The sequence below is a fragment of the Impatiens glandulifera genome, chromosome 7, assembly GCF_907164915.1.
Source record: "Impatiens glandulifera chromosome 7, dImpGla2.1, whole genome shotgun sequence".
In the NCBI taxonomy this organism is placed as follows: domain Eukaryota; kingdom Viridiplantae; phylum Streptophyta; class Magnoliopsida; order Ericales; family Balsaminaceae; genus Impatiens; species Impatiens glandulifera.
In genome coordinates, this window is record NC_061868.1 from 33,555,918 (window position 1) to 33,582,495 (window position 26,578).

Consider the following 26,578-nt stretch of genomic DNA (forward strand, 5'->3'; position numbering starts at 1 on the left):
CTGTATAATTTTCCAGGTTTTACTCAACTAAATCGTGGTGCATGGCTTATGCGGAGACATGTTATCCAGGTTTTTAACATAATGAAGCTTGGGACATTCCCGAACATATCAAGAAACGAGTCTACCTAAAACCCCCCGTGAAGATTAAGAAAGGACGACCAACAACAAAACGTAGATCATCACAAGGTGAGGTTCGTAAAGAACGGAGACGGTGCGGCTCATGTGGCGGTCTAGGTCATAACAGAGCAACATGCTCAGCAGTGATGCCTGCACCATCTACTGCAAGACCTTCACAATCAAGTGCCCAATCTACACAACCTACACAATCAAGTGCCCAATCTTTGGCATGAAACTGTTTTAGGGTTTTGATCAAACCGTTTTTGTATGTACATCAAACTGTTTTAGGGTTTTGATCAAACTTTTTTTGGGTTTTGATCAAACTGTTTTTGGGTTTTGATCAAAATGTTTTTGGGGTAGGGTTTTGATCATCTGTTTTTGGGTTTTGATCAAAATGTTTTTGGGTTTGGATCATCTGTTTAAGTGTTGTCATCTGTTGTGTTGTCAAAGAGAAATAGTAGGATTGATTGCAGGAATGCAGGAATGCATCTGTCGCAGGACAAATAGAAGTAGCAGGAATGCATCTGTCGCAGGCGACGGTGCATCTGTCGCAGACGACGATGCATCTGTCACAGACGACGATGCATTTCCCGCCCGCGACAGATGCACCGTCGCCTGCGACAGATGCACCGTCGCCTGCGACAGATGCACCGTCGTCTGCGACAGATGCACCGTCGCATGCGACATATGCACCGTCGCCTGCGACAAATGCATTTCATTTATGTTTTGTGCTTAATTATATATATACTACATTATATAACCCATTTGAATTCAAAATAGCAAACTAAATTACATTCAAAAATAAATACATATGGTTTACATTCAAAAATATACATAGCTAAATTATGTCCATTTTCTTTGGGTCTATTATATGGTGGAACAACCTAACTGCCCATTTTTGTCTCCAAAAAACCATGTTTTCTGTTGTCACAGCTGATATATCCAATTTGGCAGTAAGGTACTCCAAATACATGATTGTAAAAAGACCACATTCTCCACTCTTCGTGCACTTGGGGACTCTTGGGTGTGGTATTACAACATATGACATTCCTTCCAAACTGAACTTAGGATACTTGATCCTGTCAAACTCGGTTGTTCCAAATAGAAACATATATGGGATCATTTCACATAGTGGTTTCATGAACTTGTCATAGTGATTCTTTTTGATAAATCCTTGTTCGCAGTCATAAACATTGATGCACTAATCTTGTAGTTGCACCTCACACAGGACCCAATGCTTCATATTCAGATTCATAGGGAAATATACCTTATCTACAATCATCCAAGAAGTCATCAATTTTCCTTCATCACCCCTGAAATATTCCATCAAGTCATCGTCGAATTGGTATGTTTGTGGATTTTTGGAGAACTTTGAATAACGTAACGACAACCTCGTAGAGATATTACAATCACATATTGAGAAATTCATCGGTTGATAAGTCTTGGGAAAATTGGCAACCCTTTTTTTAAGAATGTAACATGCTGCATCTATCTCCTACGACAGATTCGAGAAAATGAAGTAAGCACAGAGCATCAAATGAATTAAGCACAGAACATCAAAAGAAATAGAAGGAATTGCATTTCCCGCCGGCGACAGTGCATCTGTCACATGCGACGGTGCATCTGTCGCAGACGACGATGCATCTGTCGCATGCGACAGATGCACCGTCGCATGCGCCAGATGCATCGTCGCCTGCGACAGATGCACTGTCGCCTGCAGGAAATGCAATTCATGCTATTTCTCTTTGTCCTCCTGTTAATACAATACCCAAAAAACAGTTTCAACAACAAAAACTTACGTGATCATGTAGCCAATTCTGAGGCCTCAACATTCTGTTAAACAAATCTCGACCAGCATGGAATAGAACCAGATTTATCTTGTCTTCATCCTCCAGCTTCAGCCATTGTTTCAACTCATCCAATAGTTCACTATCATAATCTAAAAGAGGATTGACAGTTACTGGATCAATGAGTTTAAAGGATTTTCCATTAGGATCTGTGTAGTTCCCCAATTGTGTGGACCTCTTCTTTCTCCGAAAACTCTGTCCCTGAAATCTTGTTGGAGTCAATACCAATACATCATCATCCTTCTTCTTTCCCAACGTAGCCTCTTCATCCTTCTTTTTTCCCAAGTCAGCCTCTTCATCATTCTTCTTTCCCAAGTCAGCCTCTTCATCATTCTTCTTTCCCATGTCAGCCTCTTCATCATTCTTCTTTCCCATGTCAGCCTCTTCATCCATCTTCCTTTTCTTGCCCAACTGTTGCAACCTATTTTTGGCCAAAACCACCTTCCTCTTCTTCTTCGTGGCCAATTCTTTCTTTCCCAACTCAACATTCTTATCAACAAGATCAACATCAACAGCAGCATCATCTTTGTTTTCATTCTCCTCGGCTTCTTTGTTGATCTCCAAACCATCAACAACAGCAACATCTTTGTTTTCATTCTGCTCGGCTTCTTTGTTTTGATCATCATCAACAACAGCTTCTTTGTTCATCTCTAAACCATCAACAGCAGCAGCATCTTTGTTTTGATCATCATCAACAACAGCTTCTTTGTTCATCTCTAAACCATCAACAGCAGCAACATCTTTGTTTTGATCATCATCAACAACAGCTTCTTTATTGATCTCCAAACCATCAACAACAGCAGAATCTTTTTCATCATGAACAACAACTTCTTTGTTGATCTCCAAACCATCAACAACAGCAGAATCTTTGTCATCATGAACAATAGCTTCTTTGTTGATCTCCAAACCATCAACAACAGCAGAATCTTTGTCATCATGAACAACAGCTTCTTTGTTGATCTCCAAACCATCAACAACAGCAGAATCTTTGTCATCATGAACAACAGCTTCTTTGTTGATCTCCAAACCATCAACAACAACATCCTCCAACCCAACATCATCATTGTTTATCATCTCCAACCCATCGGCAGCATCATTCTGATAATTGTTTATCATCTCCAACCCATCAGCAACATCTTCTTTCTCATTCAACCGATCAACAACATCATTCATATCAGCAGCATCTTCTTTTTCATTCAGCAGATCATCAACATCATCATTCTCATCAGCAACATCTTTGTTGATTTCCAAATCCTTCTCCACTAAATCATCAGCAGCAGCAACATCATTCTTTTGTTGTTTTATTTCACCCAATAATTGGATTATGTGATTGAACATAACCCGTTGATCCTCTTTCATTACCTTCATTTCAGTTTTTAGCTCCTTCACATCCCTTGTCAACTCCTTCACATCCTTTATAAGCTCATCAAACTTGTCATCATTCTGGGCTTTAGTCACCCGATTGTCAAACTTGTCTTGCCTAGTAGGAGAACTGTCTTCTTTCTCTTGAGGACTCGTTGCTGAAGGGACATGGCTTGATTCACGAGTAGTAGACCGAGAGCTGTCTTCGCTAGATTAATCACTAAATGACTTCTCGGTCCTCTTGGCTAGTGTGATTTTAATTGGTTTTCTCCTCTTGGGCGTTTGTTTGGGAGTACCATCTTCATTCTTTCTCTTCCTACCATCCACCTCAAATAAATCATCATAAATGTAATCTCCCATTTCTTCAAAGTCATCCCCAGAGTAGTTCCTCTTCTCCTCCTCAGACTCATGAATCTTGTTAAATACATTGCATTTGAAAAGGGCATTGGATACCTCTTGGCTAGTGTTGGTGTTGCTTCTGGAGGTTGTAAAAAGTAATATCCTTGGGCATATATGTTTTTCCTCGATCATATCCGCAAATTTGGGGACAAATTTCTTCATAACCAAATATGTCCAAACTTGGAAGGCTATGGCGAACCCACTAATAGTATAAGCAACATCACAGTTCCCCTTGCAAGTTTCCTTCTTCTCCACATATAGCTGCCGAAGATGTTTCATGTCCTTGTCAATACCCTTCAAAGTTGAATTGAATGACACCTTTCCCCATGGAAATTGAAGGAACATTTCCATATCCTCCACCATGCTGAAGATATTCAAACATACCCTCTTCCTATTATCAGATCCAAAGAGACACTGGTAAATAAGGTTGGTGAGCCCAAACTTCCATGCATCCTCCTTCTCAGAGCAGTTGAGGAAAACACTTTGAACTTCTGTCACTTTAACAACTGTTTTGCCACCAAAGTATTTATGGACTAGGGGTGGACATTCTTCAGCGTGCCAGTTTTCAATCACAGGAAATCTTCCAAAATTTAGGCCTGTTACAAAGGCATATTCCTTCATGCCCCAATAAAGTTGTTGACCATTGACTAAGAAAGTTATTCCCTTCGAATTGGAGCTGCTTTTCCTGATCAACATCTGGTGGATTATTGTTCCTGAGAAAATGACAGTCGGGGCTTTCAATAGATACTGAAATTGACTCTTCATAGCCCTTTCCATAAGACCAAAGTGATTAAACTCGTCCTTGGTCTTTAACAAGCAGGTGCAAGTAGATTTCCATGAAACACGTCCAGGAAAGTTCTCAATTACCGTTTTGTTTTTGCATTTGGTTGGTGCCATCTGCAAAAAATCAATAAGTCAGAATAATGAAAGTAAATACCACTTATTTAAAGGAAATATGACATATGTCGCAGACGACGGTGCATCTGTCGCAGACGACGATGCATCTCGCAGGCTCTGCCTGCGACAGATGCACCGTCGTCTGCGACAGATGCACCGTCGTCTGCGACAGATGCACCGTCGTCTGCGACAGATGCACCGTCGTCTGCGACAGATGCACCGTCGTCTGCGACATATGCACTATCGCCTGCGAAAATGCATCGTCGCCATCGATAGCCTGCAACAGCCTTCGACAGAAGCATTTTAAACCCAAAACTAAACCTAAACAATAAACCTAAACAATAAACCCTACATAAACCTAAACCCATACCTAAACCTAAACAATACCCTAAATCATTCCTCCATTATAGCATGCATGGATATAAAACGGAGAACTAGGATAGAAACGGATAGAAACGGGGAAGATAAACTCACCTTCGTCGTTCTGGAGTTGAGATTCTCGTCAGGGGCTCTTGTTTGTCGTCGGGGCTCGTCGGGGTTCGAGGGAGGGTTCGAGGGAGAAGACGTCGTCGATGTTTCGGGGGCTTTTCGTCGTCGTCGTCGTCGTCTTCGGGGTTGATCGGTCGTCTTCGGGAAGTTGGAAACGAGAGAGAGGGAGTGAAAGGAGAAGTGGGGAAAGGGAAACGACGGGGGAGAATGGAAAATCAATTTTTTTTTATTTAAGGGTATAACTGACATTTTGCCTCGGCAAAAGGTCAAAAATGAAAAAATTATAAAGGTCCTGCTAAAAGTGGTAATAACACTCTTAGGAGGGTTATTCCATCAAATTTCCCGATCAGACCTAGTAAATTGCAAAAGTATATTTTTGTCATTTGAATTTTAAAACTAGATGGACTAGGGTCCAGTGCATCTTTTTGTCATTCTTTTATATAAGTTTGTAAAAACTCGATTCACCGCTTAAAAAACATTCATTAAATGGTGTTTATGGACATGTATTAATGGTGTCTTTTTGAAAACCATTATTAAAATTTGAACTTATTTGATTCATTTTTTATAAAAAAAAAAATAATAATTTTTGTTGATTAGGGTTCTGATGATAATTTAAATTTAAAAAATAATGATCATAAAATAATGAGGATTTAAGAGTTGAATCTATATTTTATTAGAATTGCACTTATGGGCGCTAATAGCCTAATAATAGAAGTAAATGAAAACTAACTGCAGCTTGTCAAGATTACCAAACTAGTGAGCTGGGCTATTTAGTGGGCCTTTCAAGCTGAAGATAAGCCCAAAAAGTATGATAGATGTTTTTTTAAGAGAATAAATGTGGTTAAATCTCGATTTTTAAAATCTTAGGTGAAGTTTAACCAGTCTGATTTTTAGATAACTCTTAAATATGTTCTTACTATTTTAAATTTACGATAATAAAATTTTTCGATTTTAAAAGTGTATAAATAATTTTGATTTTACGATTTTATATGATTTTACTTAAAAGTAAATAAATTTATATTTAAAAATAAAAATAAAGTTATTATTTATTTAAATAAATTAATTAATATAATTAATTTTATAAGTATAATTTTTTTATATTGTTATTTATTTTTTTATTATTATTTAATTAATTTTATATTTAAATATATATTTTTTTAAATTAATTCAATATAAAATACTTAATTATGTATATAAATAATAATATATAACTATTATTTTTTCAAATTAAACTTTTACGATTTCAGGTAAATCTAGATTTTACGAGTTTACCATTAGCTAACGATTTTAAGTAATCTCTCGAATTGACTTGACTGGAATAACTCTCTCAACACAAAAACGGACATAACAACATTGACGTAAATGAAAACACCATTTAATACAGTTTTCTCGTAGGTGTGTGATATGAGAGGGAAATTAGGGAGGGAATGATAGATGTAATGCTGTATCATTGATTGAAAAAATGAAAAAAATGTAAAGAAAAAAAAAGCAAAATTTATTTTTTCTAACTAGTCAGATTATGTCACGTCATTCTCTTATGTATTCTCATTTCTAAATTACTTCCCTATCATTTTTTTTATACATTTTGTGTTAAGTTAGATAGTAATATAAATATTTTTTATCCTTAATTTATAACAAATTATTTTTAAAATAATTTCAAACAAACTAGTTGCACAAAATTTAAATTAATAATTAATTTAAAACAAATATTGTATCAAGATGCTAATTAATTAGAATAGACAACTTAAATAAAATCAACTAGATATATTAATATGTATCTTATATATATCTAATAAAATAATAATAATAATAATAACATATAATTCAATAAATATATATATATATATATATATTTGATATCATCATTTCTATAAAATAACATAAACAAAAAATTAAAGTGCAATACTGAAATGACAATATTATGACAATATTGACATGAATGAGAAAATAAATAAAATGGTATAGTTGAGAGATATTGAACATATAGGTAGATACATAATTTGTAAGGCTGATTATTATTTTGAATATATAAAATAATTATTGTCATTTGCTATTATCTTTTCTGTTTTTTAATTATTGACCACCGGTTAATGATAATTTTAGTTGTCTCTCAAAATAATTGATAGAATTTTTTATAATATCATTTCATTGATTCATTGATTTTTCTTACTTTAATTATAATCGTTTTAAAATTTTAAATGAGTTTGTTATTGGAGTAAACATTTGTTATTTGTTATTGTTGGATTTCATTATAGAAAAATTTAATTTTATAAATGGTTTCATAGAATATGTTGTTTAGATTATTGTTTGTTTTCAGGTATTATTTTATATTATTTATTAAAAATAATATTAATTTTCTAATTCAATACTAATAAAATTCAAAGTCATCCCTTAGATAGGCCCACTAATAATCTAGCTCCATTCCCACCCTACTCCTTAATTTGAATGGTAGACTTATAACAAGATTAATAGAGATGACAACCATATTTTTTCAACAAGCTATTTGACCAATATATCTACTCCATCCTAACAGGTAATTCATGTATGGGGTTCATCTAACCGGTTAATCGTTTTTTGTTAATTCCGATTTATTTTTTAGTTTACAAACTGGTTAACCAACGATATAGATATTGATATCGTTTTATTCGTTCTGATTATACTAGTTACATTAAGTCGTTTTAATTGAAATCGATAATTTAATTTTTTAAAATTAAGTATTAAATTTATTATATGAATTTTATTAATGGTACAAGTTCACGTGCCATTAAAATATTAATAGATATTTATGGTAAATGATAAAAAGAAAAAATAATTAAATTAGACTTAAAAGACTAAGAGACAAACATTTTTTTGAAAACCTTTTCACATCTTCTAAATCAATATTTTTTTTGATAATATAAAGATTAACACATATTTTCTAGGAATTTTATTATATTTTTATCATAATTATAATTTTTTAAATATATTACATTATTGTAATATTATAAAAATAATTTTATACATTTTATTAAACTATTTCACTTGTTTTTTAATTTATGTTTATAATTTTATATAAATTACAATCTTTTAAAAAACAATTATATATAAATTATAATTTAAATTTTTAAATAATTAATGTATACAGATTATTAAATATTATAAAAAACTAATATACATTCTCAAATATAAATATATAATTAAATTATTATCGGTTTAACCGTTAGAAAAATAGTTAAATTAAATTCGTAAAAAATCGATGGAACGGTTCAGTCAAAAATGAAACTGATAAAAAAATTTCTTACTAACATTTAATACATATAAATCCCCAAATTAATGTGTGGTCAAATAAAGCTGCATAATTTTTAATAGACTAAATATTAGAAAGAAGAAAAAAACATTACAATTTATTCATTTATTCACAAAGATAATGAAAACCTTGTCCTAGCCCTCTAAGTATGCCCTATTGGGTTAGTGGTGGTGTTTATAAACTTAGGTTAGCTTAGATATGACTTAGTTTATATTTGTCTACAAAATGTCATAACTTATATAACTATTGTTTGATTTTCCATCCTTCAATCTGAATATTGCTACAACAAATAAAGGGTATCTAGTTTATTATTCAATATTGATTCTTAACTATTACTCAATATAAATATATATTTTTTTTAAAAAGGAAAAAAAAAGTCAGCTACTAGCAATTTGGAACGTGTTATTTCAAACCAATAGACTTAATAAAAGGGACAAACAGGCAGACCAGTCAATTCTAAAAATAGCAATTGCGGTGGGATTGGACCAGACCGGATTTATTTCAAAGTTGGCCTCAACAAAATGTTGTCTCATTCAATTTGGACGACAAATTTCCAACCACAAGACTTGTTGATCCTTTTTAAAGAAATATGCAGAAATATTCCCATGAATTATCAACACTAATGCACTTTTAATCCGGCATTTTATTTGACACATTTTTAACACATTTGAAAATTTTAGATCAAGGCATGGACGACCCAAGAAATAGGGTTGAGGTGGGCTTAAAATTTTTTGGAGTGTGTTTAAAAAATTAACAAAAACATTCTCAATAAAACTAAGGGTGTGTTTGATAACCCTGGAATTGGCATTGAAATTGGAATTGGAGGGTCCAATTCCAATTCTTATTTTTGTTAGACACTTTAATATTAAGAATTGGAATTGGAATTAGAATTCCAATGGAATTCAATATAGTGTAATTTGATATTTCTCAATTCCTATCTTTTTAGGTCGGAATTGTAATTCCAAATTAACACGTTTTTCATGTTTTTGACATTTTAACACGTTTTTCACACATTAAACACGTTTTATACGTTTTTCACACGTTTTTTACACGTTTAACATATTTTCATATTTTGGCACGTTTAACACGTTTTTGGCAAGTTTAACACGTTTTTCACATCCTTGACACGTCTAACACGTTTTTAACACGTTTAACATGATTTTCACGTTTTTAACACGTTTAATACGTTTAGGCACGTTTAACACGTTTTTGTCACGTTTAACACGTTTTGACATATTTAACACGTTTTTCACATCCTTGACATGTTTAACACGTTTTTGACACATTTAACACGTTTTTCACGTCTTTGACACGTTTAACATGATTTTCACGTTTTTAACACGTTTAACATGATTTTCACGTTTTTAACACGTTAAATACGTTTTTGGCACGTTTAACACGTTTTTGTCACGTTTAACACGTTTTGACATATATAACACGTTTTTCACGTCCTTGACATGTTTAACATGTTTTTGACACATTTAACACATTTTTCACGTCTTTGACACGTTTAACACGTTTTTGACACATTTAACATGATTTTCACGTTTTTAACACGTTTAACACGTTTTTGACACGTTTAACATGATTTTCACGTTTTTAAAACGTTTTTGTCACGTTTAACACGTTTTGACACATTTAACACGTTTTTCACGTCCTTGACATGTTTAACACGTTTTTGACACATTTAACACGTTTTTCACGTCTTTGACACGTTTAACACGTTTTTGACACGTTTAAAATGATTTTCACGTTTTTAACACGTTTAACACGTTTTTGACACGTTTAACACATTTTTTATATTTATGCACATTTTGCACGTTTTGGCACGTTTAACATGTTTTCCACATATTTAACACGTTTTTGACGTGTTTAACACGTTTTAACGCGTTTTCACGTTTTTGACACATTTAACACGTTTTTGACACGTTTACCACATTTTTGACACATTTTACACGTTTTTCACGTTTTGGCACGTTTAACAAGTTTTTCACATATTTAACACGTTTTCACGTTTTTGACACATTTAACACATTTTTTTACGTTTTTGGCACGTTCACCACATTTTTGACACGTTTAACACGTTTTGGCACGTTTAACAAGTTTTTCACATATTTAACACGTTTTTGACACGTTTAAAACGTTTTCACGTTTTGACACATTTAACACATTTTTTACGTTTTTGACACGTTTAACCTGTTTTCACGTTTTTAACACATTTAACATTTTTTTTACGTTTTTGACACGTTTACCACGTTTTTGACACGTTTAACACGTTTTTCACATTTTGGCATGTTTAACAAGTTTTCACATGTTTGGAACGTTTAACACGTTTTTGACACGTTTTCATGTTTTTTAACACGTTTAAAACGTTTTTAACACGTTTAACACGTTGTTGACACGTTTCACATGTTTTTTACGTTTTTGACACGTTTGACACATTTTTAACACATTTAACACGTTTAACACGTTTTAACACGTTTTAACACGTTTTTCACGTTTTGACACGTTTAACAATTTTTTCACTTATTTGACACATTTAACACATTTTTGATACGTTTAACACGTTTATACGTTTTTGATAGGTTTAACACGTTTTAAACCTATCAAAACGTGTGAAAAACATGTTAAACATATTAAAAATGTCAAAAACATGTTAAATGTACCAAAAATGTGGAAAACGTGTGAAAAAACGTGAAAACGTGTTAAAACGTGTAAAAAACATGTGAAAAACGTGAAAACGTGTTAAAACGTGTGAAAAATGTGTAAAAAACATGAAAGATGTGTGAAAATGTGAAAAACTTGTTAAAACGTGTAAGAAACGTAAAAAACGTGTTAAAACGTGAAAACCTGAAAAACGTGTTAAAACGTGTGAAAAACGTGAAAAACGTGTAAAACGTGAAAAACGTGTTAAAACGTGTGAAAAACGTGAAAACGTGAAAAACGTGTGAAAACGTGTGAAAAACGTGATATATGTGTGAAAAACGTGAAAACGTGTGAAAACGTGAAAAACGTGTTTTAATGTGTGAAAAACGTGAAAACGTGTTAAAACGTGTAAAAACGTGAAAACGTGTGAAAACGTGTAAAAAACGTGTTAAAACGTGTGAAAATGTGAAAAATGTGAAAAACGTGTGAAAACGTGAAAACGTGTGAAAAACGTGAAAAACAGGTGAAAAACGTGAAAACGTTTGAAAAACGTGAAAAACGTGTGAGAATGTGAAAAACGTGTTAAAACGTGTAAAAACGTGAAAAACGTGTGAAAAATGTGAAAAAATGTCAAAAACGTATTAAATGTGCCAAAACGTGAAAACATATTTTTAAAGTTAATATTTTGAACCGATATTTTATTTTACAAACATTGGAATTAGAATTGAATTACAATTCTATCATTTTCCCAAACATAGGAATTGGAATTGAATTACAATTCTATCATTTTTTCAAACATAGGAATTGAATTGTAATTCAATGCCAATTCCCATGGAATTGGAATTAGAATTCCAATGCCAATTCCAATTCCAATTCCCCCTCATCAAACACACCCTAATGGATAAAAGTAAGTTTTACCATTTTTTTAATAATTAAATAAATATTGAATTTGAACCGTAATTTTTTTTAAAAAATATATGTTTTTTTATTCAGGGTGGACAGACCCCTACATAGATCCGTCCCTGGAACAAGTATAAATGAAAAATAGTCTATAAGTATTTTTATTCGCTTACCTAATTTGTTTTAAAAATAAATATTTGTCTATTTTTCCAATTCACAATCTATTGTTTTAAAATAGATGAAAACAATAGTCAATACTCAATTTGTGAATTTTCTCTTTATAACAAAAAAAAAAAATAGAACTTAAATATAAATAGTTTTTGATTTAAAATCCGTATAGATATTTAGATCAATAAAAACTATAAAGTGATTCAAATAAACCAACTAAATTTGTTTATTTAATAAATGTTAACAGCAGTCAATAATTAGATTCATTTTGATGACAGAAAAGTTGGTTGTTCACATATATTTTTTTTATGGTTAAACTCATTATTAGTTAATCCAAATTAAAGCAAAAAGAACATCTCAATATTGTTTTATATGACTATATATTAAATACAATTCCTTTTTGACTTGCCTTGTTTTTTAAACTACTCTCTTTGAATAGTTGAAATTTTTCTAAAACAAACTTTATTAAAATACATTATATGAAGTCTAAAGAATGAATGTTAATGATAACTAAAGTGTTAAAGAATAAAATCAAGTTTGTATTTGAATGTCATAATTTAATTATAAAATAAATATATTTAGAGAAATGATACATACAACACATTCATACAACACCTACCTCTCATTTGGTAAGAAAGAGAAAATAATTAATACAACAATTTTACTAGTGTAAATAAGGGAGTGAATATTAAACAATGTTTACTGAAATCATTATAATTCAACTTATTTATTTTAATACAGTAAAGAGTGAAAATTCAGTCTTTTGAATTCAATTAAAAAAGCTTATTTGGTTTCATCTGGTGAGTGAACATGACATATGTAATGGATAAATTCCCAATAATAAGGATGGAAACAAGTTTAAAATAAAATAAAAATGCAGAAATACTGATAGTTAGAAGGAAAGAAATGAATATATTACATTTAAAAATAATGATTTTTTTTTTTTTTTTGGATAGTTTGGATTCTATATCTTAGATAATTATAAGGGGCCGAGGCAGATATTCGAGTTGTATTGTCTTGAAAAATATTTGGGTGAAAAAAAAAATAAAAAAAATGAATGTATAAACGTAAGTTTTATCAATTTTTTTTATGAATTAGAAAAATAAATAATTAATTAAATTGAATAAAAATATATAAAGTTAGGTCATATAATTTCTATATTTGTTGGGGGGTTAATTATTTATCAATATAATTATTTTCTATTAAAAAGTACAAATGTAATATTTTTATTAAAATCATTGAATATTCTAAATGGTGAAAATAGAAATGACCTTATATAAAATGATTTAGAGCCTGTTAGAATAATTTTTATAGCCATTTGAAATTTGCCTAATTCAAATAAGAAAAATGAAATGATTCAACGAAAATGTTGTCTCATTTTATTTAAACGAGCATAGTCACCTTTGCGATTACAAAAATTAATCAAAGTTATAAATATTGATATGGTATATTATAATTAAAAAGATATCTTTCAATTTAAAATTAATAATCAAGAGCACAAATTTAAAAATAATATTTAATAATTATTCAATTAAGTTAACAAATATTATATAGTAAAATTTGATAATAAAATAAATCATAAATAATTATAGTAAATAAATATATCTTTTATCCTGAATGAATTTATATATTAATTTTATAATATTATAATTAATTATTTAAAATAAAAATAAAAATATAAAAACATAATAATAAAATGGACAATAAAGATAGTCACATTCAATTTATATTTGTAGTTAAAATGTCAAAATTAAAAATTGGTAAACATTTATTTTATCTCTTATTTTAAATGTATTTATCATTTTCTCGTGATCTTTTTAAATTATACACATTTTTCAAATTAATAGTAAAAATAAACATAAAATAAAATATTAAAAGATTATAAAATGTATTTCAATTTTAAGAAGAACTTTACCTAGATATCTTACCTATTAAGAATTCATTATTAATGACATTCACCACCATTCTCTCAAAATTTCTCTAATTTGAATTCACATATTTTATTATTAATGACATTCAAATCACTATATTTTTATCCTTAAATTCGCACCACCTTTCCTTCAATCCATTAATTTGAATTCACATATTTCATTATATCTTTATCCAGTAAAGATACGATTATCGCGTACGAATCACCATTCTTTCATCCTTAAATTCGCATCATCATTCCCTTAATCTCTCCATGTGAAATTCATATATTTCATAATATCTTATCCTTCAAGTATTTCATTAATAACAACATTCAAATCACCATTTTTTTATCCTCAAATTCGCACCAACCTTTCCCTCAATCCATGTAATTTGAATTCACATATTTCATTATATCTTTATCTAGTAAATATTCAATTATCGCGTTCGAATCACCATTCTTTCATCCTTAAATTTGCACCATCATTATGCCTGTAAAATGACTAATTGCATTAGCATTGTACATGTGAGATGGAATGTTGTAGAGCTTGAACCAAATATGGGTCGTTACTTTTGATCTACTATGTAGATTCGTCTCTCCTGACCACTTTTCCAGTTTCATGTAATTTGTTTTCTATGTAAGTATGTCCTTTTCTATATGATTTCTTTTAGATTTGAGCCCCTTTTGAACTACAGGAAGTAGATGTCGTGTATGTTTGCAGAAACTTTTTTAAGCCTCTTTTTTCCTCACTATTTAATTAGACTACTGTAAAATAGCTCAATAGCGACAGTAAATAATGTCGTTATTGTGCATTTATTTGTCGCTAAAGGTCAATAGCCATAGTAAATGTGACTGTCGCCGACTGACAATATTGGTTCCGTAGCTAAAAATTGGCTATAGGAGGAAGTACTGTCGCTAAAAGAGTGGCTACATGAATAAATTACAGTCGCTAAAAAGCTGAATACATAATTTTAAAATCGTCGACTAATGTACCTATTATTAATTAAAAAGAATATTAAAACCGTCTTGAAATACAATTTTTTAATATTAAAATTAAATATTTATATTACTCAAATAACAAATCTTATAAAGGGAGTATAAAATATATCAAATCTAAATTTGAACTCTTTAACAAGTTCCATTCAATTCGTTTTTAATAATCTCCTTTTACTATTATAATCCATAATAAAAAAAATAATAAGATCAAACATGATTTTGATGTCATTCATTGTTTAATCTAGAGGAAGAAAGACAAAAGAAGGTTAATTGAATTACCGATTTCTTGGATACTTCTCTTCCAAATACTGCCAAAATTGTTCTTAGATCAGAATTCAGTTCAATTAAATGATCTCTATCTAAAATAATGAAAAAATGAATTGTTTTTTAATTACGAACCAGAAGAATTGTAAGAGAGTTCGCCACAATAATGTCTTCGTCAATTAGTACTGGTACAACACAAAGATGATTCAGTTTCTCAAATTTTACATGCCAACAATAAAATGTCATATTCAAAATAATCACGTTAGGACACATCTATCTTTAGTCTTGACATGAACAACGGGAAATAAATCATTATTTTGATTTAAGTAAAATCATTGAAACCTCCCTCTAATCTTTCTCATGGTTAACAATGCTCACATAAGCTTCTTTCCCCCAAATACCACGAATCAAGCCTCTCCGAACGAATATTCCACATTCCAAGGTTATCAAGATAAACTAAAATGATTGCCTATGCTCCTAGGTACACCTATCATTTAAAATTAATTAAAATTTTCCAAACTTTAACTTAGATTCCAAATCTGGCTAAAATGGTATTTTATATGGGTCGTGCAACGAGCAACTACATTCCATTTATTGCAAGTTCCTCTACTATTCTCCGTCCATACCCCATAATCCATTCTGCACAACAGAGTTTAAACACATTAGATCTTTCAAAATTCTTCAAAAACACTCACCTAACAACAAAGAATGCATAAACGTCCATGTGATAGGTCTGGATATTTTTTGTATCATTATTCTGAAATATAATTTCCATGAAAACCTTGTTAGTTCCATTTATGACAGATGTATAAACTTTCGGAGTTCTCCCCATGAATCTGTTTGGAAAATCGAGCGTGTAAATCCGTTTCCACAAGTAACAGGTTATAATTTTGGTTACTGAAATTCAAGCGAGTGGAGATGCTTATGAACTATGAAACGGTAGTTCTTTCCTGGTTCAATAAATATTCTCTCATAAAAGTTACAGTTAGGGACAAGTGATTGATCATAGCGATAAAGACCTAATTCGTTAAAAAGAATGTGATCAGGAGATCCAAGATTATTAACCTTATCAATATACTTCCTAAGCAATTGTAGTTTTAAATAAATAAGACTAGCTTACTGACTTATACTGAAGAATTAAAGTTTAAAACTGGACAAACAGATATTGATTCAAAAAAACCTCATGACTCTTTTTGTACCAATCACTACTAAATATTGTTATATTGCCATCAGGGGATCCAAAGGGAACAAGAATGACATCCATATTATTTACAGTGATTCTTGCATCGCCCCCTACAGTTTTTTGGAAGCTTATGAAACGAAAGTAAAAGAAAATCTCAATTTGATCTTTAACCTGAAACTGACAAGTCCAATTCTAACTAGACGATATAGGACAATTTGTTCCTAATACTCCATCCTGTCATGAGTTATTCCTTTGGTGTATCCCATTCCTGAAATTATATTAAAGTTTGTTTAGTTCTAATACTGTTTGTTATAATATCATGTTAAAAGAAATGGCTCATCAAGATCATTTCTAATCATAATAACTACATTTCAGTTTGTTGTCATGTTCAGAACAAGGCCTGGAAAGTTAATCAATATAATAGCATAAAAAATATGACATTCACTTGGTTATTTAAATAAAACAAAAATATAAAACCTTTGATGATTAATTAGATTATTAACATTGGGTTTGACTAATAAAATTTAGTAAAGCTCACAAGTATAAACCAAATGTTAGTTATTCTATCCAATTTTGCACCTATAATGTTCACAGTTTCATCCAAAAAATGTCTCAAATCAAATAAAAGAGAGTACATACATTTAAAAAAAAATTGTTTTTGGAAAAATGAATCATAAAGATAAATGCCCACAAGTATGAAGTAGAAGCTTACATTTCAAAATATAACGATGTGTCATCTGTGAAGAATTAAAATTTTGTTAATCATCCTACAGTTTTGCCATATTATGATGCATTCAACCAATACATAATTAACAATTGCATTGAATATGAATTAATTTAGCATTTATTTATAGAAATGATGAAATGTAGAATATTTTTAGTATTAGAATAGTGAAATAATGCCTAAAGAGGATCTGGTTTATACCTTCTCCTATGGATAAGTTGTCTTGCTACATGCACATTTATCTTGTGTACCAAAAAATTTATCTTTTGTTTTACTGGGAGACTTTGTCTGTAAGGACATATAATAAAAATAATCAAGACTTTTCTCCTGCTTTTCTTGGATAACTTCATCAATTATCCTCTTTTCTACAACATTATTAATTTATTCCAGAATGAACTCTCTTACTTCTTTGGATTTATTGTTCTTCTTTTTCCTCATTTCAAAAAATAGAGCAAAAACAACCAACATAATGTGTAGATATTATATACAAGAAGTTCAAGAATAATACCAGAGTTTCAAGATAAAATGGCTTTTGATGATGAGAGCATAGAAACCCTAAAAGATGATCACAGCAAAAAGCGCAATCGAGGGTGTATTCTTCAATATTTCAAGTAATCAGGATCGATGATAAGTAGAAAGATCAATTCCACGACATGTCGATTGCACAACACATTGATTGCACGACACAGCGTTTGCAATTGCACGACACGACACGACACAGCATGGAACAACAAATGCATGGCACAACATAAGACAACACAACGAATGCACGACACAAAGATATCTTTCGGTAATGACCTTCTTCACTAATTTTTTACCCCTTTTCTAAGTGGTGTTATGGTTTCTAAGTATATGAATCTCGTTTAATTATCTAAGCATATCAATTTGTCAATATCTAAGTATAGGAATTGTGATTGATTTTACAAGAATATGTTTGTGTTTAATTATAATTAGAATGTGTGTGTATGGTTTGTGTTTGTATGTGTAAGTATTGTGATTAATTTCTAAATATAGGATTCTGTTAGTTTCTTAAGGATTAAATATAATCAAGCTTAAATTTGATTCATTATGAAATTTAAAAATATCAAATACTGAAAGTTGTGAATCATATCTTTTGGTATTTAGAGGTAAAGCCGAAAACATTAACCATATCTTTCGGTATTGGCCACTTCCTAGCACTTTAAGAATTTCTGGGTGATTAAGGCCAAAGCCTAAAGAAATGGGTATATCTTTCGGCTTTGAAGCAAATACCGAAAGATTTGATATAAATCTTTCGGTAATGGCCTTCTTCACTAATTCATTTCCCCTTTTCTAAGTGGTGTTTTGTTTCTAAATATTTGGATCTTGTTTAATTATCTAAGCATATCAATTGTGTGTCAATATCTAAGTATATGGATTGTGGTTGATTTTATAAGTATAGCTTTGTTTTTTATAATATGAGGATGTATAAAGGTTTGTGTTTGATTATAATTAGAATGTGTGTTTATGGTTTGTGTTTGTATGTATAGGTGTTGTATTTAATTTCGAAGTATAAGATTGTGTTTAGTTTCTTAAGGATAAAATATAATCAGACTTAAATTAGATTAATTAAGAAATTTGAAATAATCAAATGCCAAAAGTTTTGAATCATATCTTTCGGTATTTAGAGGTAAAGCCGAAAGCATTAACCATATCTTTCGATATTGGGCATTTCCCAACACTTTGAGAATTTATGGGTGATTAAGGCCAAAGCCGAAAGAAATTGGTATATGTTCCGTCTTTAGAAGCAAATACCGAAAGATTTGATATAAATCTTTCGGTAATGACATTCACTAATTTATTTCCCCTTTTCTAAATGGTGTTTTGGTTTATAAGTATTTAGATCTTGTTTAATTATTAAGCATAGCAATTGTGTGTTAATATCCAAGTATAAAGGATTGTGATTGAATTTACAAGTATAGGTTTGTGTTTGATTATATAAGGATGTATAAAAGTTTGCGTTTAAATATAATTAGAATGTGTGTATGGTTTATGTTTGTATGTGTAGATGTTGTGTTGTGTTTCATTTCTAAGTATATGACTGTTTTTAGTTTATTAAGGATAAAATATAATCAGGCTTAAATATGAAATTTGAAGGGTCAAATGCCGAAAGATTTATGTCAAATCTTTCGGTATTTCAAGGTAAATCCGAAATAATTGGGTAATTCTTTTGGTATTGGCCACTTCCAAGAATATTTTTCAGGGTAATTAAGGCTGAAGCCGAAAGATATGGTTAAAACTGGCGGCCATTAATTAAAATTCCAAAGCCGATCATTTTATCAAAACATTCGGTATTGAGCCTTTAAATCGGATTTTGGCATAAATCTACTACTGCGCTCGTCTCTCTCCTTCTCTCTACCGAAACCCCTTCCTACGTTCACCATTCGTGTGTCGTTACCAAATCATTTTCGATCGTTGTTAGATCTGTCTGTTAGGTAAGTCTTTCTTCCTTCATTCCTTCCGAACAAAGAGCTGGTTAGCATCTCTAATTTGTTTCTTTCTTCATTCGTTTCTAGATCTATTCCAGATTCGTTTCGGCTTCTTCAGTTCGGTCTTCAAATCTGGTTAGCATCTCTATTTGATATATTTGATATTTGATTTATGTTGATTAGTAAAATGTTAGGTGTAAATATAACTATCAAATCCTTGTTTGCTAAAATTTGGTGAAATTTGTATGAAATTAGTATGTATTGTGATGTTTTGAGTTCATCTTGATTGGTTTTCATTGCATAAATTGAACCTGATATTAGTATGTATTGTGATATTGTCATTAGGATTATAAGTTCAATTGAACCTGAAATTAGCTTAACCCTATTGTTTCTTTTAATCATTGGTTAAAATAATATCTTATTTGTTTGATAATAATTAAAGGTATGAATTAATATTGAAGTTATTATAGATACTTATGAATGTATCTTCTTAGTCTATATATTTTTTATGATAGATAATAGAAAAATAATATGCATGTTAAAGTGAGGTTATGATTGTGGGGTTATGATTGCGGGATCATGTTAGTCATTCTGAGGTTTAAACCTGAGTAAAAAAAAACTTGTTTATTGTGTAAAAATATGCATGTTTATGATGAACCAATTACATATAGGCCACATTATGTTTGTTATAAAGATGTAGAACTTTATTTACTATAATTGATATAGTTAGTATATAATTGATTTCAATAACAACTTTTTATGGTTTATGACTAGTCCTGATATAAAGAAGATATAATCAACAATTGATACATAATAATTTAGGTCATTTGGAAACTTATGTTGTTTAGAAAAATCTTTTAAGAAAAATTGTGACAGAATAATATAGTATTAAAAATGATGAAAGTTTAACAATCTAGACCTTATGTTCAAGACATGTAAATGATCTTTTGTTTGTTTCCTTCAGTAATTGGTTTAAACTAAATTAACTAGATTGTGACATAGCAACTTATTTGTTCATAAGATTGTCTTATTTAATATTCAGTTCATCTAAGTTAAAGAAAGTCATATAATGGAAGTACTCGACAAAACTTGGATGAGCTTACGTCGAGATCATCCAAAATATGAGGAAGAAGTTGATCACTTCATAAATTTTGCAGTGAGTAGTACATGACGACAAAATGTGAAATGTACTTGCGTGAAATGATTGAACACGACGTTTATAGATATAGTCGATGTGAAGACTCACCTCATCGTTTATGGAATAAATCTAAATTATGAATTATGGTATTGTCACGGAGAAAAGAGGAGTACTACTAACATGTTTTTTTTGGGAAAATACTAACGTGGTTTATGATGATGAAGTGAATGATGACGATGATCATGAAAGTGACTCGGATGATGTGGTGCCGGAACTCACAAGTACTCCACTAGACTTGAATAATATGGTCAATAAAGAACAATATATGTAATATTTTATAAATGATATGTTCTTCAGCGTTAATGATGGCCCGAGCAACCGTGAATTAGTCGAGGATGAGTAGAGATTCTATAAATTGTTTGATGATTCTAAACGACCATTATACGAAGGTGCGTGAATAACAAAATCATCAGCATTATTAAAACCCCTTCACATAAATAATGTCAATCATTGAACAAACGCTTCGTTCAATATGTTGTTATGTGTACTTAAAAAGGAGATATTACCGATGGACGCTCATTTGCCAAACTCATACTACGAATGTAATAAAGTTCATTATAGATATCGGTCTTAAGTACGAGAAGATAGATGGATATAAGAGCAATTGTATGCTATTTTGGAAGAACGACAAAAATTTGGAGTCTTGTAGTGTTTCTGACATTTCTAGATGGAAAGTCGACCAAACAAGTGGGCAGTTCAGAAGAAGCAAAATGGGAAATTTATTCTCACTAAGGTATTAAGATATTTTCATCTAATACCAAGACTGCAGAGACTATACATGTGCTCTAAGACCGCTCCAATGATGAGATGACACAAGGAATTAAGAGTTGAAGGTGATATGTTGAGACATCCGACTAATTCATACACCTGAAAAACGTTTGATGAGAGGTATAAGGACTTCGCGTCGGACCCCCGTAGCGTGAAACTTGGTTTATCAAGTAATGAGTTTCAACCCTTTACAAATGGGAAAAAGTCATAATTTGACCGGTTATTCTAATTCTTTAAAACGTGTCACCCACTCTTTGCATGATTCTAGAAATTTCATTATATCTATGTTAATTCCAGACCTAAAGAGTCCGGGAGATGCATTGACATATTTCTCCAGCTATTGATCGAAAAATTGTCTAAAGTGTGGATTCGTGGTGGGAGAACATTTGATGCACACACATCGCAATCTTTTGACACGTGAGCAACATTGTTATGGACTATTAACGACTTCCAAGCATACGCAAACTTGTCTAGGTCGAGCACAAAAGGGAAACTCGTTTGTCTTTATTGTAACTGTGACACTATATTTCTTCGATTGAGTAATGAGCAGAAACAATGTTACATGGGTCATAGACGCTTCCTTTCACCGAACCACAAATACAAGAGAGATAAAGAGTCATTTGATAGTCGAACAAATTATAAAGAGACCTTAGAAATTTTAATGGGGCAAGAAATTTACGAGAAAGTACAAAACCTAGAAGGCACGGTTCTAACTACAGATTAGAGGAAGAAAACCAAGATATGTCATGAAACACAGGGATAAAATTGGAACAAACTTAGCATTTTATTCTATTTACCTTATTGGAGATCACTATTATTGAAACATAATTTTGATGTAATGCATATTGAGAAAAATAATTGTGATAGCATGTCGGGAACAATGATGAATGTCAAAGAGAAGGCTAAGGATGGTCCTAAAGCCCAAAAAGATTTAAAACTATTGAACATAAAACACTAGTTACATCTTATAAATGTCAGAGGAGTAGTTCATTATCCAAGAGCGCCTTTCACTTTGTCCTCTAAGAATAAGAAATGTCTTTGTAAATTCCTAAATGATCTTAAGTTGCTTAATAGCTTTTCTAAAACATTGGAGATTGTGTAAATTTAGAAGAGAAGAAGATTACGGGATTGAAGAGTCATGATTGTCACATTTTATTAGAATACCTTATTCCTTTAGCAACATGTGGATTGCTTCCAGATATTGTGTATATTTCTATTGTAATTTATCCTGGTTCTTTTGTTCGTTGTGTTCCAAAGTGCTGAGTGCATTGGACCTAGAACAATTGTACTTGGATATTGTAATGACTCTATGCAAATTGAAAATGATATTCCCACCATCGTTGTTCGACATCATGATGCATCTTCTGGTACACTTGTCACTTGAGCATATACGTGAGGCTCCTGTCTAGTTTCGATGAATGTATTCGATAAAACAATACATGAGTACAATGAAAAGATATTTGCGGTATAAAAATTACCTGAAAGACTCAATAAGAGAAACATTTCTTTTGAATGAAAGTATTAGTCTATGTGTCAAGTACTTGTAGGAAGTTCCTGAACGCACACAAAGTTCAATCCCGGGCCTCTTAGTATTTTCATCGTTGGAAGAACTATCCAACAGAACAATATACAACTTAGATTATTGCGATCAAAATAGGGTTCATTCATACATCTTGAAAAATTGCCCTAAAGTAGATCATATTTACAAGTTTGATTTTGTATTGCTATGTTAGTACACATTATTAACATTAAAGATATGATTTAATAATTTCATATTGAACACATGTGCAACGAGTATGTGCAGGATTGCAATAGCATGGAGTCCCGTAGAAAAATTTCCCCAAGTTATATTAACTATTTTAAGCATAGAGTGAGTAGATACCAGAATCATGCATATTTGATAACTTTAACTCGATTCTACAATTAAACGAATTTTTTTACTCATGTAGGTCGCCCAATTAACAAACGATAGCAATATATCAAGAGACCTTAAGATCTTAGATTCCGACCAACTATGTACTCATGTAGTTTTGTTTAGTGTAAAATAAACGAATATAAATTATGTACAAAAAATATGACGAATGTCTGACCACTCAAAACATCGGAGTTGTTATTGTAGGCAACAATGGATTGGATACTCTATCATACTACAGAGTTTTAACGAACATAATCTAAGTATAATAATTTTTTCACGGACGGGTTGTCATCTTCAAGTGTAAGTGGTTTGATGCACATTCTTGGGAACGTGGAGTAAAAGTGGATAAATATTGCTTCAAAAGTATAAATGTCAACCGGATTTTAAAAACCCAAAATCAGGAACCTTATAGTTTGGCGAGTCAAGTAAAATAAGTGTTTTACGCCCCTAATATGGCATCACGACCCGGTTGGAAGATTGTGACACAAATAAATCCAAGTTTTATAAATATCTAGTTAAGATTATATTAGTTTTTTTACCTTAAACTTCACCTCATATTTATTTCATACTAATAAATATGCTTGTACTATCTTTGTTAACAGATATCATGCCGTCAAGAAAACTCATCAAGATATTTAGGGGATGATTTCACAGGTAGGCGACCTTACGACCCGAGGGGGGTCTTTAGGGGATCGGGTGTTGCCTTCAAGGCCCAATCTCAATATCCTCTGCCCTACAAAACCACTATCCACAGGAGGATGAGCTTGGGGATTTCGTTGAGAGTACATATCCAGGGGCTGAGCAGGAGCAGGAGGATCATGAACTTGAGATTGAGCATTAGTAGGAGTAGGAGAAGCATGAGGATCAGCATGACCAGTCCACTCCGGACACTATTGGAACAGGTAAATTTGTTACTAATATTTATTGATTATATTGATTTTGACCTAATAATATTAATTTGATACTTTTGCGGGTTCTTTCTCCACGCGCAGACGAGGTCACAATGAGAATATCGAGCTTGCGAGAAGGCCCTAGGGATTGAGGGTGCCACTAAGATTCGGAGATGTGGATGGGAGGCCAAATGGTGATTCTAGGCATATGTGGTTTAGGCATGTGGGGTCGATGGTGCGGGACCCCACACTCATCTCGCATCGCTAGCTAAAGTGGAGGGTTTTGAGTACCGATCAACTGGATTCACTATAGCATGTCATAATGGTGAGAAATTGAATCTTCTTTTAATTAAAATTCAAATGAAAATTTTATAATATTTGGTGGTTTTTATTTTTTAGGATTCATTCGAGAGCACATATATCCCTATAGACACGTACAGAATGACCAGGATGGCACATGCCAAACAATATGGGATAGGTGACTCTTCGATTTGAGTTCAGATTACGTCTGGGTTCATAACGGAGATGAGGCGATTGTACTTGCACGTCCCCCACCATGCTATGATCTAGGAGATTGGTAGTTCCTCTGTAGACACCACTACTTCATCGAGACCTTCAAAGTATGTACAATTTCATAATAGAAATATGTACCGACGACACAAGTTTTAACTTCATTTTTATTTTAAATGCAGAAAAAAAGCTCGATCAATATTGGCAATCGAAGGCAAGTGAGTTTCCACAACATACGGGTAGTAAACTATTTTTACGAGTAAAAGAATAATTTGTATGTACATTATTCAATTAAACCTACTATAAATAATGTAACTAATTACTGATGAATAATTTATTTGAACAGTAGGGTGAACTCGAATGTCCACCGACTACTATAGAATGGTTCAGAATGACTCAAACCCCAAGAGGCACCAAAAATAACCCAACTCCAACGTCAGACCAATTGTCACAAGAGAAAATTATAAGTTAATAAATAAGTTTAATTAAAAATTTAATAGAAATATATATATCTTATATAATGAAACTTTAAAATGTGTAGGCGGAGATGGAGCAAGTGATTAATGACACACCTGGTATCTCCGACTTTGATGTGACCGAGAGAGTGTTTAGACCCCAATGACACAGGACGGTGATGGGTATTGGGTCAAGCGTGCGGTCAACATGCTTTCACGGGGATCGATGGAGGGGAAACAGTAGTTCACAACGAGGGACGTCGCTAAGGAAGGAGAACCAACAGCTCCGGGCGCAAATCAAAGAACTACAAGGGGTGATTCAAACTAACGACGAGAGAATGCAACAACAGATTGCATTTATATTATCACAGTTACAAAATCAATCACCACCTCTACCACCCCGAGTTAGTACGTTTTAGTAGATTTTTGTATGCTTTATGTACACTTGTTTGGAGACAATTGTAATACATATTGATAGAGAATTTGGAAATGTAATGAAATTTTTACTTATGGGTTGTATTGTATTTTTTTTGGTTTGGTTGATAACAGGATAAAGTAAAAAAACGAACCTGCTATTAAATTTTTATTTAGTGAAAATACCGAAAAAATTGATGAAAACTATCGTCATTCCCCTAGTTACACTTTGCCGAGAGATTTAAGCAAATCTTTCGGTACAACCTTTAGCGAATGATTTATCCATATCTTTCGGTAAAGGATTTGTCAAAAGATTTGTTTAAATCTCTTGGCATTCCCCTAGTTACACTTTATCAAAAGTTTTCAACAAATTTTTCGGTAAATTTTTTACCGAAAGATATGGGTAAATCTTTCGGCAAAACTTTTACCGAAATATATGGGTAAATCTTTCGGTAAAAAAACTTTGCTGAAAGATTTCAACAAATCTTTCGTTATTTACCTTGAGTAAAGATTAAATAGCATATTCGGCTTTTATATATCCAAATTGTTATCAGTCAAATCAGAATAAATACGATTTATGTTAAAATGTCATTAAATAATTTATGCCGATAGATGTAATCATATCTATCAGAAAAGGATTTGCCGAAAGATAGGTATAAATCTTTCGATAAATTCTATACCGAAAGTTTATAAATTTGTCGGTTAAGGATCCAACACCTTTACCGACAAGATCTATACTGATAGATGCCGACAGTTTGAGTGTTTGTCGGTAAAGAGCTACCAACAGATATATG

At 31.6% G+C, this 26,578-nt stretch overlaps 1 pseudogene; it reads right to left on the reverse strand.

The window, feature by feature from the left end:
* Positions 1 to 15,860: 15,860 nt before the first annotated feature.
* Positions 15,861 to 24,963, reverse strand: LOC124909772 (annotated as a pseudogene).
* Positions 24,964 to 26,578: the final 1,615 nt, after the last annotated feature.